Source organism: Corvus brachyrhynchos, unplaced genomic scaffold, assembly GCF_000691975.1.
Source record: "Corvus brachyrhynchos isolate BGI_N302 unplaced genomic scaffold, ASM69197v1 scaffold94, whole genome shotgun sequence".
Classification (NCBI taxonomy): domain Eukaryota; kingdom Metazoa; phylum Chordata; class Aves; order Passeriformes; family Corvidae; genus Corvus; species Corvus brachyrhynchos.
Window position 1 is genome coordinate 6996050 of NW_008238330.1, and position 13981 is coordinate 7010030.

The 13981-nt window shown below is 41.0% G+C and overlaps 1 protein-coding gene across 4 annotated transcripts in view; it reads left to right on the forward strand.

Moving 5' to 3' along the window:
• ELMO1 (engulfment and cell motility 1) overlaps positions 1–13981 on the forward strand; it is a 304753-nt gene that overhangs the window by 260078 nt on the left and 30694 nt on the right. The window lies entirely within an intron of this gene.

Consider the following 13981-nt stretch of genomic DNA (forward strand, 5'->3'; position numbering starts at 1 on the left):
TTGCAATAGCAATCTAGATTGAAGCCTGTTGTGTGCTAGAGCTACACATACACATAGAAAGGATTGTATACAATAGACTGCTGATTGATGGGGTTTCGGCCACTGCCTGCTGTCTCTTTGAATATGTTGACTTTTGAACAGAGCATTCACCAGGTTCTTAAGTCCAGTGTTAGTGGGACTTCTCAGATGTTTCTATAAGACATAAATATTTCTTTTCAGTCCTTTCGTTTGTTTCTCTCTCCTCAAGTTTTATATCACTTCATGGAGGGAGCAGAAAGAACATAAATCTTAAGGAATCTGAATGGTTTCCTGGTCTCACTAGGTTGATTAAAGTAATTCCAAGGGTAAGTTTGGCCCCCTGATTTCTCTTCTTGTCTCATTTCGATAGGCAACCCATGGCAGTGGAAAGCACTGGAAACTCAGTGTAAACTGGATTTTTTTGTTGAGAACTTGTGCCCAGGTGAAGACTCTCCACATCCACAGGGACCTACACTGCTCTTCTCTCTGGATGAAGTTAGGCTTACATTGCTGCTTGAGCAAAATCTGTTAGAGCAGCAGCACTTCCCTTATCATCACTCAAGCCCTCTTTAATCTTTCTCCTTTGCAGCCGTCAGAGCCTATCGTGCCTGTTGAAAAAGGCTGCCCTGATTTGGGCAAGCTGTTTCCTCTACAGCCTTGGCCTCCCCTGGCCACCAACTCTGCCTCAGGTGCAGGGCACCCAGGACCAGGATCCCTCCAACATCCAAGTGCCCAGGAGCTCTGGGGGCAGTGTGCTATCAGGGAATTTGCTGATTTGTTTTCCCTTCAGTACCTTCCGCAACAGAAAGTGCTGTATCTTGGTTAATAGAGGTTGTAGCTCCACTCACTGATGGCATTTTTAGCATTTTTAACTATTAGGAAGTGCTCGCATCCAAATGTGCTGTGTTACCTGTCAGTAATGCCAGCAGATAGTTGGGGGAGACATGTAGTTGCCACCTGTGTTCTTTATGTGGGTATCAGAGACTCAGAATTGGTGAGTTTTATGAGCAATGTTCTACAGATGCATGAAGAGGATGGCTCAGGGAGGGCAGGTGGCTGTCACTGGGGTGGGAAGGACTTTGGTATTGTACTCAGCAGCTCAAGGATCCCCTTCCAATCATCCTTGTTGCAGTGCAGGCCTGAATTTATATTAAGAGCAATGTTTTCTGGGAACACTCTATAAGAAAACTAGAATTTTGTTTTTATTAAGAAATATTTGCCTATCTTGGATCCTATCCTGCTGGTTGTGAAGGTGGCTGTGTCAAATAGTGATTTTGAGGACTTGGATTTGTGTACATGGCAACAAGACATTTGCTGTTCTTAAAACTTTTGTGCTTTCCCTTCAGAGCTCTTTTGTCTTAAAGAGGATGCTGCTTAGCTCAGATTTATAGTGGAATGGTGTACTGCCTTCCCAAGAAGCTCTAGGAGGAAGCATTTTCCCCCCTATTTCCTTCTGACAAAAATGGGAACAAAGCTGTAAAAGGACTTTGCACATACATAAGTTCTTCTGTCTAATGAACTCATGTGCATTATAGATACTGGAAGGATCTTGTAGTCTTACCATGAATGCAGTAAATACTTTCCTACCCATTCTACAGCAGAGAAAACCTGACACAAGGCAGGTGCATGCTGTTTTCACAAGAGCAAACGGTTTATATGGTGCAAGGGAACATTGTGGGGAGTCAGATTTACTATTACTTTAATTCAGTAATATTCCAATGTGTAGAAAATGTATGCCCCAGCTAAATGTTGATGCAAGACTCGGAAACAGTGATGCTCATCAGTACTGGATCAGCATAGAAGATTCTTATTTTTGCCTCTATGAAAAATACTGGTAATGGGCAGAACCCTGCTGTCAATAGGCTGTCTCTCCAGCAGCCATCACTTTTGTTGCTTGGTAGGAAATGGCCTGTGAGTTGCAACAACAGCTCTGCTAAGATGATGTTTAGTTTGGCAATGATTAAAGATGTGCAAAAGACCTTTGCAGGGCCTTTGTGCAGAACAGAGGGTGCCAAAAACCACCAGTCGGTCAGCTTTGGGCTTGTGCTGCTTTGCTAGATTTTTTTATTTATTTATTTAAAGCTCAGGCTTATCAGTTTGTGCTCCTTTAAATCACTGCAACCCACCAACCCAGGCACAGCACGATGTGTTGTGAGTCATGGTCCTCCCCCAGAGGAGACGAGACCGAGGAAGCAGAAGCTGTAAGTAGATTTGAACCGAGCCCCCTGAAGTTGTGGGTGTTGATGGTAGGTGAAATAACAGGAGGTATTTCTCCTCCTCATGCCAGCGGCCAGCAGCAGTGCCTCCCGCGAGCTGTCTCTCCTGCCTCCCTGGCTCACTCCTCCATGGAAACCAGCCGTCCTGCACTCACTGCCCCTTGCCACAGGGCCCCTGGGCACTCCGCCCGCTTCACAGCTGCTGGGGGGAGCTGCTATTTTCCTCTCTCCCACTATAATAGCATCCTTATGAGGCTTCCCCCAGCCCGTCTCTCTAATAGAAGGTTGCATGTTTCCGCGTGTGGCTTATGCGGTGATATTTGGGTTCACTTAGTATGCTCTTGGGAGTGCATCTGAACTCAAAAGAGAGGGGGGGGGTGGGGGGAAAAGGAAGGAAAAAAGCCAGGAAGGTCAGGGAAATCCTAGCCTGTATCAGGCAATAGAAGAAGATAAAAACAAGAAGTAGTTTTGCATAGGAATATTGCTCTTGCTGAACTGGCTGTGTGGCTGTATGGGGCAGTGACAGTGCAGTCATTTGCCTTCTGCTGGGCAGACTTGGGATTGCTCAGAAAATACAGGCCAATCCCAATTTTCCAGTGGAAAGCCAGTGATAAGGGTAGCCTGTTTAGAGAAAATGCCAGAGATGGCTGACTGCTCTTAACAGTCTTTGGACTTGATGTGTTTTTGATGTGACAGAGGGTGTGGGAGTTTCCGAAAGAATCAGGTGTTTAAATATCGGCTGTGTCTTGTTTTACAGGAAAATACCCGCTTTTGTGTTGATGCCAGCTTCATCTGTGCTTACATCCTTTATCCTAAAAATCAGGCAGAATTTAATTCCAGATGTGTTTCACAAAGTCATTTCCAAGTTAGGCTTTCATCATCTTTCCCTCCCTGAATATTTCCTTCCTCTGACTTTACAGCCCTGATAATACCAGCCCTCTCCCACCTGGTGTGCCTTGCCTCTACACAGTGGTTTTCCCTTGACTCTAACACATTATCTCTGTGAACACTTCATACACAGAAACACAGGTCGCATCATTCCCACCAATCTTTCCCTTACAGGAATTTCCTCCCCCTTTCTGCCTGACTTCCAGTAGGATAAAACAGTAGAAAAGTTTTACAGAAACTTCTGTTGTCATTGCCTCACATGCTGTTCTGCACTCTAATTACAAACAGAGCCAAAGAATCCAGAGGGGGATTAACCTCCTTGTATCTGTAACCTCACTTTTAGACTCCCTGTTACCACCATGAGAAACAAGGGTCTGGACACACCATGTCTGTTCCCCTGGACCATGACATCTCCCATTTGGCTTCTTTCTAGACCTGAGCAAATTTACCAAACAAATCCTTTGTGTAGTCACATATGAGACATTAGGGAAATTGCAAAATGCGTGTGGTGTCTTTTTTTTTTTTTTTTTTTTTTTCAGACACTGTATATCAACCTTTTTTTACTACATATAGCTAAAATATATTTAATTTGAAGGCAGGCATTGATAGGACAGCTGAAGCTGTTGTTGGTTTAGGTGAAGTGATGCTCGGCAGACAGGCGGGTGTGTGGTGTGAGGGCTCCCTGCTCTCCTCAATCTGCATTTCAAATATCGCCTCTGAGTCGGGGATTCTGCTGCTCTTGCCGTGCCTTGGGTGTGTTTGGCTTCCCTGCGGGGACAAGGGTCTGGACACACCATGTCTGTTCCCCTGGACCATGACATCTCCCATTTGGCTTCTTTCTAGACCTGAGCAAATTTACCAAACAAATCCTTTGTGTAGTCACATATGAGACATTAGGGAAATTGCAAAATGCGTGTGGTGTCTTTTTTTTTTTTTTTTTTTGTGACTTCTGCAGTCTGGAGTGCACAGAATCCAAATCTAACCTTTCAAAGGAAAACAAATATCTTGCTTTTATTTCTGAATTTATCTCCTGCCTAAAAACTTAAAGTAAATAATTATAGAGTTGTAGAAAATAAGGAATCTGCTGGCTGATTAGAAATGTGGATTAATGGCAATATGGAAAGAAGTGCAGTGATTTGTGACAGTGTGGAAAAAAGTGCAGTGATAGCATTCAAGTTATCAGAGAAAGGATCTTTCATTAGTGGAAGATTGTAAGCCTTTATCCACCCATAACTCACTAGTTGGTTACTAGAAAAAGCACTATTTTAAGACATTATTTAGCCTCCTAGGCAGGATCGATGTGTTTCTGGAGACGTGTGTGTTTCTGTGTATGCCATTGATAGTTTCAAATCGATAGTGGGAAGTAAACTTGAAGCCAATCTTGTTTTAATCCTTTTGTGAGAAAAATTCCTTTGGCTCTGATTTAATATGAGTGAAACAAAAAGGAGGAAAAAAATTAACTGAGAATATGGTACTGACATAGTATTCACTGGAGGGGGAAAAAAAGTGTGATTTTTTTCAGATGCCTCCTATGCATGTAGTGAAGGGGATGGAGCAATGGGACCAGTCCTGATGGTTACTAATGTGTCTTTAGTTAAGATTTCATCTAACTGTGGATGGCCTTCCCTGTGCTTATGGAAGTCTATCATGTTCCCAGAGCGTTGGGTAACCTAAGTAGTTGTTCCATTCCCAACTTCCCTGGCTAGCAGATCGGTTTTGTAATCACGGTGAGGTGACTGAATGCTTTTGAATTGTTGGTGTTAGTATTAGGTGTCATATAAATCAGTGCTCACTGTCCTGGGGAGTAGTTTATTTTCCAGTACTGCATGTAGATCCCAAAAAAGCTTCCCTTTGATCTGCGGGGAGAAAAGATTGTTCCTTTGCAGCAATGAAAAATACAGATTTCTGAAGCCATAAACCATTTCACTGCAGTTCTTAAAATGAGGTATAGCAAAACAAGTCATCTGTGCCTTTTCTTCTTCTAAGAATAGCCTGGTTGAATTCCTTATATTCTTGGTTATGTGCCACAACTCAGGAGGGAAAATAATGTGTGTTGTTCTTATATATATGACCAGCACAGTAATGATATAAATACCTGAGGCAAAAATCTCATTGGACTAGACAGCAAAAATGCAGAATTTTCCAAAGATATTACTCAGTCATTCTAGAACATTTTAAAATGGCAATGAAAACATCTTTTTTTCCTTTCTCTTGGACATATACATTTTGTGTATGTGTGGCAGTTCCAAGCAGATCTTGGTTTGTAATAGTCCTGACAGCACTTATTATGATCTGTCAAGTCAGTAATTTGTGAGCAGCAGATTTACAGAATAGTATTTATAGCTGGCATCTCACAAGTTGCAATGAGTTTAACCTCTTCATTGCTTTGTGTATTTTTGTGAATCATTCAGCTATTTCATGCAGCTATTTTTATTATTGTGGCACAGACTGGAATCTCTGATAACAATGCAATTATCACTTGAAACAGTTATTAATATGATATGTGCTAAAAAATTGGTGTTCTGTAGGCATGTTTTTAAGCTCACTTTTCTTCAGGGACATGAATATGAAAACAAGACTTTGCCTAAAAATTATTACAGCTTACTTTTGCTATAAATTAGGATGGAAAATAACATGTAGGCTCGTTCAGAGGCATGGCACATCTGAACAAATGACTTTTTCATAATTTCTAGATGCTCAGCTTAACCATTTACCTTAACTCTAAGGGCATGCAAATAACGGGACTGAATTAAATAGTCCAATGTGAGCATACCAAACACTGGGTTTATGCATTTATCAGAAAAGCCTAAATATATGATTTAGCTCTCTAATTCAAAGAACTGAATCCAAAACCACATTTTCAGTCATTCATGCTTTTGTTAGGTAGAAACTTTGGAATTTTCACTTTTCTAATAAAATGCCCAAAATATAAACAAATAAACAAACAATAAAGAGAATAAAAAGGTAGCAATTAAATGGTGAAAGTCACTTAGGTCATGTCCAGAAAGCAGTAGCTGAAGCTTCCAGCTTCTATTTATAATTTTCTTTTTCTTTGTTCATGTGAGTAACAGAATAAATGTGAGGGGGTACTTCTAACTAAATAAGAAATTTTACTGTTTGAATGGTGAGCTAACTTTTGGGCTTGCTGAAGGAACAGCAAGTATTACATAAGCAATACATAAGTATTAGCACAGCCTGGCAAAATTGCAGAGCTTTTCCATATAAAGTGTTTAATTGTTGAACATTTTTCACAGGCAAATGTCCTTCTCTGTGAAAAATGTACATGGGGAAATTTTGCTGAATTTGCTACCGAAAACAAGTGGAATTCGTGGACACACTAGATGGATTTTCCAGGTCTGTCTGGTCTGGGAAAAGGTTAGCAAGGAGGAGAGGTATGAAGTTGAAAGGTAGAGAAGCTGCACCTATATTGCCTGGTGCTTTGTGCTAGCTGCTGTATTTGTTGGTCACTTAGATGGCTAAGGAAGTCCATTTCTCTTGGTATTAAAGGGACATGTACCTGGTGCACTGGCTCCCCTTCCATTTAGGAATTAGGCCAGAGGGTCCCTGGAGACAAGGAGAGGGACAACACAAGCAGGGACAGTGGTAGGCTTCTTGTACCACGTGCAATTCCATGTGGCCGTTCATACCTCGGACAGGATGGACCTCAACACTGTGGTTTCAGCTGGTGAAAGAGCCTGGAGATCTTTTCAGCAATGCAGCTGGTCACACCTTTATTTGGTTTTGTCTCAGATAAAGGAAATAGGAAGGTAGGAAGCTGTAATGCAAAGTGTTGGTTTTTAGGGTTTTATCCACTTATCAGATGTACTGTGTAATGACTCCAGACCCTTCTGTTTGGCTTTTTTAAAAACAGAAGTCTACTCTGACACTTTTCCTGGTTTTCTACCCATTTAAAGAGTCTTTTTAAATTCATCATTAATATCTAGAACTTGAGTTCTTTGATTTTTGTTTTCCTAGGGGGAAAAAGCTAGCTATTAGAATCTTGTCCTAGCTTTCCTCCTGTAGAACCAGGAGTTTGCCAATGTATTACATTAATTTTCATTTAGTATATGCCATTTAATGTAATTAAGGGAAGCAGCACCCAAATGTGTGTCCCTAATCATGGGTTACTCTCATATTGTTTTCTGTTAAAATTTACAAGCGTGTTATTTGACATGTTAATTGTTACGTGGGTATATGACTAAGGATACAAGTATCTCCTCATTTCCCCCCTCCCCTCACTTAACATTTTGTTTGAGAAGATCAGTACATTTTGTCTGTGAAAAGCCCTGGATTAAATGCCACCCACAAATGATTTTGTGCATGTTTTATTTTGCCAAAGGAGGTTGTCAGACATTGGGGGAAATAATGTAATATTGTCTGACCTAAGACTTCAATTAACTAACAAGAAAGTTTACAAAAACTGTCATATTAACTTTACACATCATTTTACTGGGGTGGAAACATTGTCACACAGCACTTCTTGTTTTGTCTACCTCAAGGCACAAAGCACAAAGAGGAAAAGAATATTATTCCTTATTTCTGATGCAAATAGTTTTCTGCAAATATTTAATGCAAAGGAGACGTTTCCTGTCTATCAGTTATTCCTGTTTCAGCCCAATATTACCCAAGCAAATGATATTTGACCTGTGTGTTTAGATTAGCACTGGTTTGAATGGAACCTTTGCATTTGTGGGTGGCATCTGGTTTTAGTCCTGCAAGAAGACAGTGAGCTTCTTCCCCATTGTGTTTTATCAAAATGAAGACATTATGGAGAGTGTTTGCATGTATTTTGATGATGATTCTAAACCCACTCGAATTTCAAGTTTGTAAAGGACTGCTGTTCCCTTTCTGTTACTATTAATTTTAGCCTTAACTTCCTCAGGCCAGTCCTTAAGGAAGATTTCCTTTCAGTCAGCTGCTTCCTGAGCCATAATTTTAGAAATACATAATTTCCCCCATATTTTACCCTCTCTTTTCCTGTTTCCTTTTAAGTGAATTTCTAATAAAATCTCATTTCTTCTTTTCCTTTAGCCTTCCTTTTCTGTTGAAATACAACATCTAGCCTCTTTCTTTCTTCTTTAGACTTGTCCCCATTTTTATTTATTTTTTTGTGAGCCATCCTCCAGATGCCTTCCTCCTCATGCTGATGCTCCCCCCTGGAACCTTGGTTCCTGCTCTGGTCACTTTTCCATATTTATAACACCCTTCCTACTAGATGGCTTTCTTTTACCTTTGTGTAATCCAGTCTGTTCCCATTCCTTGTAAAAATCATCTTCTTGCCCATTCCTTTAGCCATATTACCCTTCAGTGGAATTTTGTGACCGCTCTTTGTCTTTTTCTCAATTAAGTTCAAGATGCTTTTTGCTCCCAGCCAAAGCCTCTGCCACTGTTAATGGGTATAACTGAGAAAATAAATAGTAATGTTAAAAGAGAACTGGAGGCCTCCATGGGTATCCAGTGGTTCTCCATCAGGACCTGTGTATCCCAGGGAAAAATAACCAGCACAGCTAACAGAATTCTGGGAGCTTTTGGAAAGTGCCAAGTCAGGCTGTGGCCACAGACTCTCCCTGTAGAGGTGGAGTAGTCCAGGGATGTAATATTACAGAGTTCAGCAATAAGTGGTCCATTTCCTCTGAACATAATTGCTCCCATGCAATAGCACAATAAGCTGGGAATCTCTTGCAGGGAACTGAACATTTTTACATCAGCTTCTTCAGATGGAGGCACTCCTCAGACCCCTTCCTTGTTTTTTCTCAGCCTCCCATTCGCACTCTCTTTCATGGTGCTCACCAGTCTCGTGCTCATGACCCTGGTGCTCTTATTCTATCTTTCGTACAAGAATGTAATGAATTCTCAATCTCCTCTTCCATAGTCTTGGATTAAGAGTAGTCTCAACCCATCAGTTCCCAGGAATTGTGTGGTTTCAGTCTGTTTTCCCACACCTGAGATTCATTAGTCAAGGGAAAATAAAAAGCAGAAAAATCAAGTTCTCTGAAATGTAAAACAATTGTGATCACTTAATCTTCAGCCTTTTCTTTCTTTGCTTAAGCTTGACCTTCTGTATCTTGGAATCCAGTGCAAGGTCAGGCTCTTCAGGTTCTCTTCCCTCTTTTCCTCACTAGAGGGCAGGCAATTTTTTGGGTCCTGAGGCTCTGAACAAGATTTTGCATTGATGTATTGCTACAGCACCAGGTTTGCTGACACCTGCTATAGACCTTTTAAACACCTTGTGTGGAACTGCTGTCACATCTCCTATCTCTCAGCACCATCGTCACATCTGCTAGGTGTGCTCGTTTGTTCTGCAAAATGATAGTCACTGCTGAACTGGATGCTGATACTGATCCTGCATGGAAACAGACTGCACAGCTTGATCAAAACCATTGCATTGTTTCAAGCCTCTTTTCTGCAGACTGAAAAATATCTTGGTTCATACTAGAAAATTATAATCACAAGAAAGAAGGAAAGAAAGAAAGAAAAGCAAGCCAAAACTGCAGCAACACAAACTTTTTTGCAATGGGTTTTAAATTCTGCCGAAAAATGAAGAGATAAAATGTATCAGAGCTTGTATCTGCTAAATCCTCTGACAGCTGCTTTCTCATCCTGCTTCCTGAAAATGAATCAACTTAATTATTCCTGTGGCTACGTACATCCAGACGGCTTAGAGTTGCCTCTTTATTGCTGGCTACAGTAACTGTCCTTGTGTTCTGGAATAGCTAAGAAGATTGAAAACTGGGGGGTTTTTGTAATTCCAGAGTACACAGACTGTAATAGAAGTAATGGTCTGGAATTTTGGAGTCTCTTGTCAATGGTTAGATTGTGCCAGCACTGAGTTTAAATTTGCTTGTGTAGGAGGGCATGTTTAGATTAATATTCTAAAGTAATGTGGAGTGAATGTTTGGTACAGGCTGTGACTGAGAGACTAGTGTAGTGAATTCACAGACTGCAATATGTGGAGATTGGGGTGGGGGGTTGGGGGAATCACCATTAAATTATCTTCCAAGGACCTTGAAGCCTCTCAGGATTACTCTTCTGAGTACTCTGAAAACATAACCATTGGTCTAGTTATAACAATTTATCCTTTGGAACAGTCTAAAAAAAAGTCTCAAATTACCTGGTGCACACATTAAACATGTAAAGTTTTCATTAAAGGAGTTGACAGGTTGCTTGTAAACGGAAGTCATTTCCTTTCCTTTCAGAATTAAATTTTCTTTACAGCCTCCTTTGTCAGTAAGCACTGTTCATTAAGAATTATTTGGCTGTTTCATTCTACAACCTTGTTTTCGCCTGCCTTGTGGATTTAACTGAAGGAAATTTCTTTGTGACACTGAAATGATCAAGCTGGATCTCAATCACCAAATGATGTTTCCTCCTGCATTCTTTAATCTATATAAACCAAGGTATTTCTTTTCAGGAACATTTAGATAGGAAGGAAGCTAGGTATGAATTTTTAAAAACCAGTTTGCAAAGAGATGTCTTTCTCTGTTTGTTGGCTGGATGATTTTTAAATGGTCACATGAAAAAGCTACTGAATGAGGGCTTAAAACTTCTCACATCTCAGGTTCTTCAAGTCTGGTTGTAGAGAGGAGTCTCTGGATGAAGGGCAGCTCAGTGGCTGCTCTTTTAACGTATGCTGCAGTGAGGTAGGGGAATCACACCTTGCAGCACTTGATAACGTTGAGCCAAATTAGGAAAGCACTGAACTAAGCACATCATTGTAATGTGGGTTGTTTATACCTAAGTCTTGTCTGTTCAGAAGAAAGGTGAACTGTCAAGATTAGTAACAGTCGGCCAGCATAACACACTGACAGACCCAACCCCCCAAGTCACCCATCCAAGTAGCAGTCAGTGCAACATGTGCCCTAAGATACAAGAGGTACAACTTGGAGGCTTCAGTGATGGCATCCAGATGTGTTCTTGCTGCTGTCATTGCACATCAAAGGGTGTGCTTATCCAAGTGCAACATTGGTATTGTGGGGACATTGTGAGGAGGGTTCATCTCCTGTCTGGTGCTTCACAAATCAGACAATCATAGCATGATTTGGGACCTTAAAGATCATCTAGTTCCAGCCCTACCACTATGGACAGGGACACTTGCTACTAAACCAGGTTACTCAAAGCCCCATCCAGCCTGGCCTTGAACACTTCTGGAGATGGGGTATCCACAGCCTCTCTGGGCAACTTGTTGCTCTCACAGTAAGAATTTCTTCCTCATACCTAATCTAAACCTACCTTTTTCAGTGCCAAGCCACTGCCCCTTGGGTAACACCCCAGATGGGTTGTTGTGAACATCCAGGCCTTCAGGCTGTTCTGGGGGAGGTTTCTGAAAAGATTGATGCTGTGAGTTTGTAGAAGGAACAGATCTGGTGAGTGGAAGGCTCAGACTTATATTTCCAGAATCCTGCGGGCTAGTGGTAGGTGTCTGAGAGGGTTGCCTGGTTTCTCTAGTCAGTACCAAGAGCAAACTTTGCTTCAGTATGGGGTGAGTAAAGAGGTTTGTGCTTTCTGTAGCTGCAAGCAAGCTGCAAAAACAAGGTCAGTGAGAAGCTTGCTGTAGGGTTTGGCCCTGATAAATCCCTCTTTTTGGTATTAACAATTTCTCACTCTTTTTATTTTGACCCCTAGTTGTAGAGCCCAAGTTCAGACCTCTCCTCCATCCAGAAAGAAGAGACTGTATTTGCACAGGCAAAAGCTGTCATGGCAAGAGAGAGAAGAGAGGGGGTAATGTTGGAAAGCCAAAGTAGTTAGAATATGATATGACAAAGGTGAGGTCAAATAAGCAAAACACACAACAAACTAGACTAAAACAGCTTAATGAAAAACACGTAATGGCAGGATACTCGCTATTGGAATACGTTAAATGGATACAAAATCTGGGGAATAAGGTCCTATGTGTTTAATTTTAAAAAAATTGTTGATTTTTTCCCACTGTCTTTCTCTTCATGTCTTCAGTGAATTTACCTGTCTTAGGTGCAACGTAGAACTTGGATTCTCTTACCCATACAAGAGGTCGTTAGATAAAAAGCACATGATTTAAAGCAAATGTGTCCTCTGAAACACTCATTTCTCAGTAAGAGTAGCAAAGCATAATGTAATTAAAACAACTGTCTACAGTGTTTATGTACAATCACATTGAGTGGAGAATATCTTTAATTTCATTGTAAGGTCAGATACATGAAGAGGAGAGGTTGTTGCTGTCTCTCAGAGAGCAGTAATCAAAGGCTGGCAACAGAGCTTTGAAAATTGAACAGATTAGAAGTCCTTGGCAGTGATTCCCAAATGCTCAGGAGACTTACTGCAATCAGCAGCTTTGACACTTTGGGCCAGCTAGTTAATAGTGTTGGCTATAAACATTACAAGGCCAGTGATCATCGCCTCATGTGCTGGCCCTGGGGCATTTGCTTCCTGCCTTCTCTCTCGGGGGCAAGGGCAGCCTCTAGACCAAGAGGCTCTTTGATAATACCCTGTGAGTGACCTTCCCCACAACAGCAAAGAAGAGGAATTGTTTGCATGTTAACCCAAAAAATGAATTACAGAGAAGGGAGTCAAGGGTGTAGCAAATAAGCATAAGTGACAGTGCTCCAAATCTACTGAATTTGAACCTCCTTTGCAGATTTTAGCCAAAAATGAGCACTGCTCATCACTGTGTGGATGGTTTAGAGATCAGACTGGAAAGATCCTCATGCATGCAACTCCCTAAAGTACAGTATTTATTAATTTGTTTGTCCATTTGTTTTATGAGAGAAAGTGCTCATAAGAGACAGCTTCCCTATTGTGAGTGCCTGAATTTAGGAAACTAAATCTATATGTAAGCAACAAAAAATCAGATCTGTATAGATATTGGAATGAACTCATGAAACCAAAATTACATGCAGGCATAAGTAATTGCAGCGCAATATTTACTTGCAAATCTGGTTTAGTGTTGAAAAATCAAGGTGATATGGTAGTGATAGTTGTTACATGGTTAGTTTAGCAGTTATACTATGCTTGGCTGTTCAAAATGGCAGTAATTTGTTGCTTTCTAACGGGCAGGATGTCTGATCCCATGAGCAGCTGTGAGAGTTGTGTGTTTCAGCTAAGCTGCCTGGTTTTGCATGCTGCTTCTGCATGATACTGCAGGAATGATGGCTGCAGGCTGCCTGTAAAACTACATTAACAAAGTAGTCTGGCACAACTTCTCAGCAGGCCTGAGAATACAGAAGTGATGCCAGCAGCTCAATGTCAGGGGTAAACGCCCAGTTCAATGGGAGCCCAAGCAGTAGTGTTAGGTGGTACCAATAGCTGAATACATTTTCAGTGGGTGAGTTTGCAGTTTCCCCCCTCTTCTCCATTCCTGGTAATTAATAATAATTAGTCCTAATGAATAATATATAAATATATAACATAGGGATTAAAATTAATTAGCAGTGATAGGTAGTCATTGTCAAGAAGGCAGAAAGAGGAAGTCAGAACAAATTTTTAAACATCCAACTTGGCACTGGAATTATCTGTTTAACTCTTTCCTGCTATTCCTTTGAGGATGTTTCCTTTGTGAACATATCCTTCATTACATTTCCTAAGCCCTTTTAGTTGTTAAACCAAGATCCAGTGAAATCAGTAGGATTATGCCACTTACCTTGTTGGGCATGATCCATCAGCATTCAGGGTGTTTGGATTTTGCGGTGGTTTGTCATTTCTGTGGTGTGGCAGCACGTTTCATGATTGGACTGGTGTGGACTAGTTGAGTGCACTGTGAATGCAGGCAAGGAGGTGTTAGTTCCTCTAAGCAGTCAGGTGCCATTCAGGAGTTCATGTTTCAATATGGAAGTAGCTAATTCTCACTGGTAGACCAGTTAAGTTATTCTTCAGTTCTTTAGTTGCTT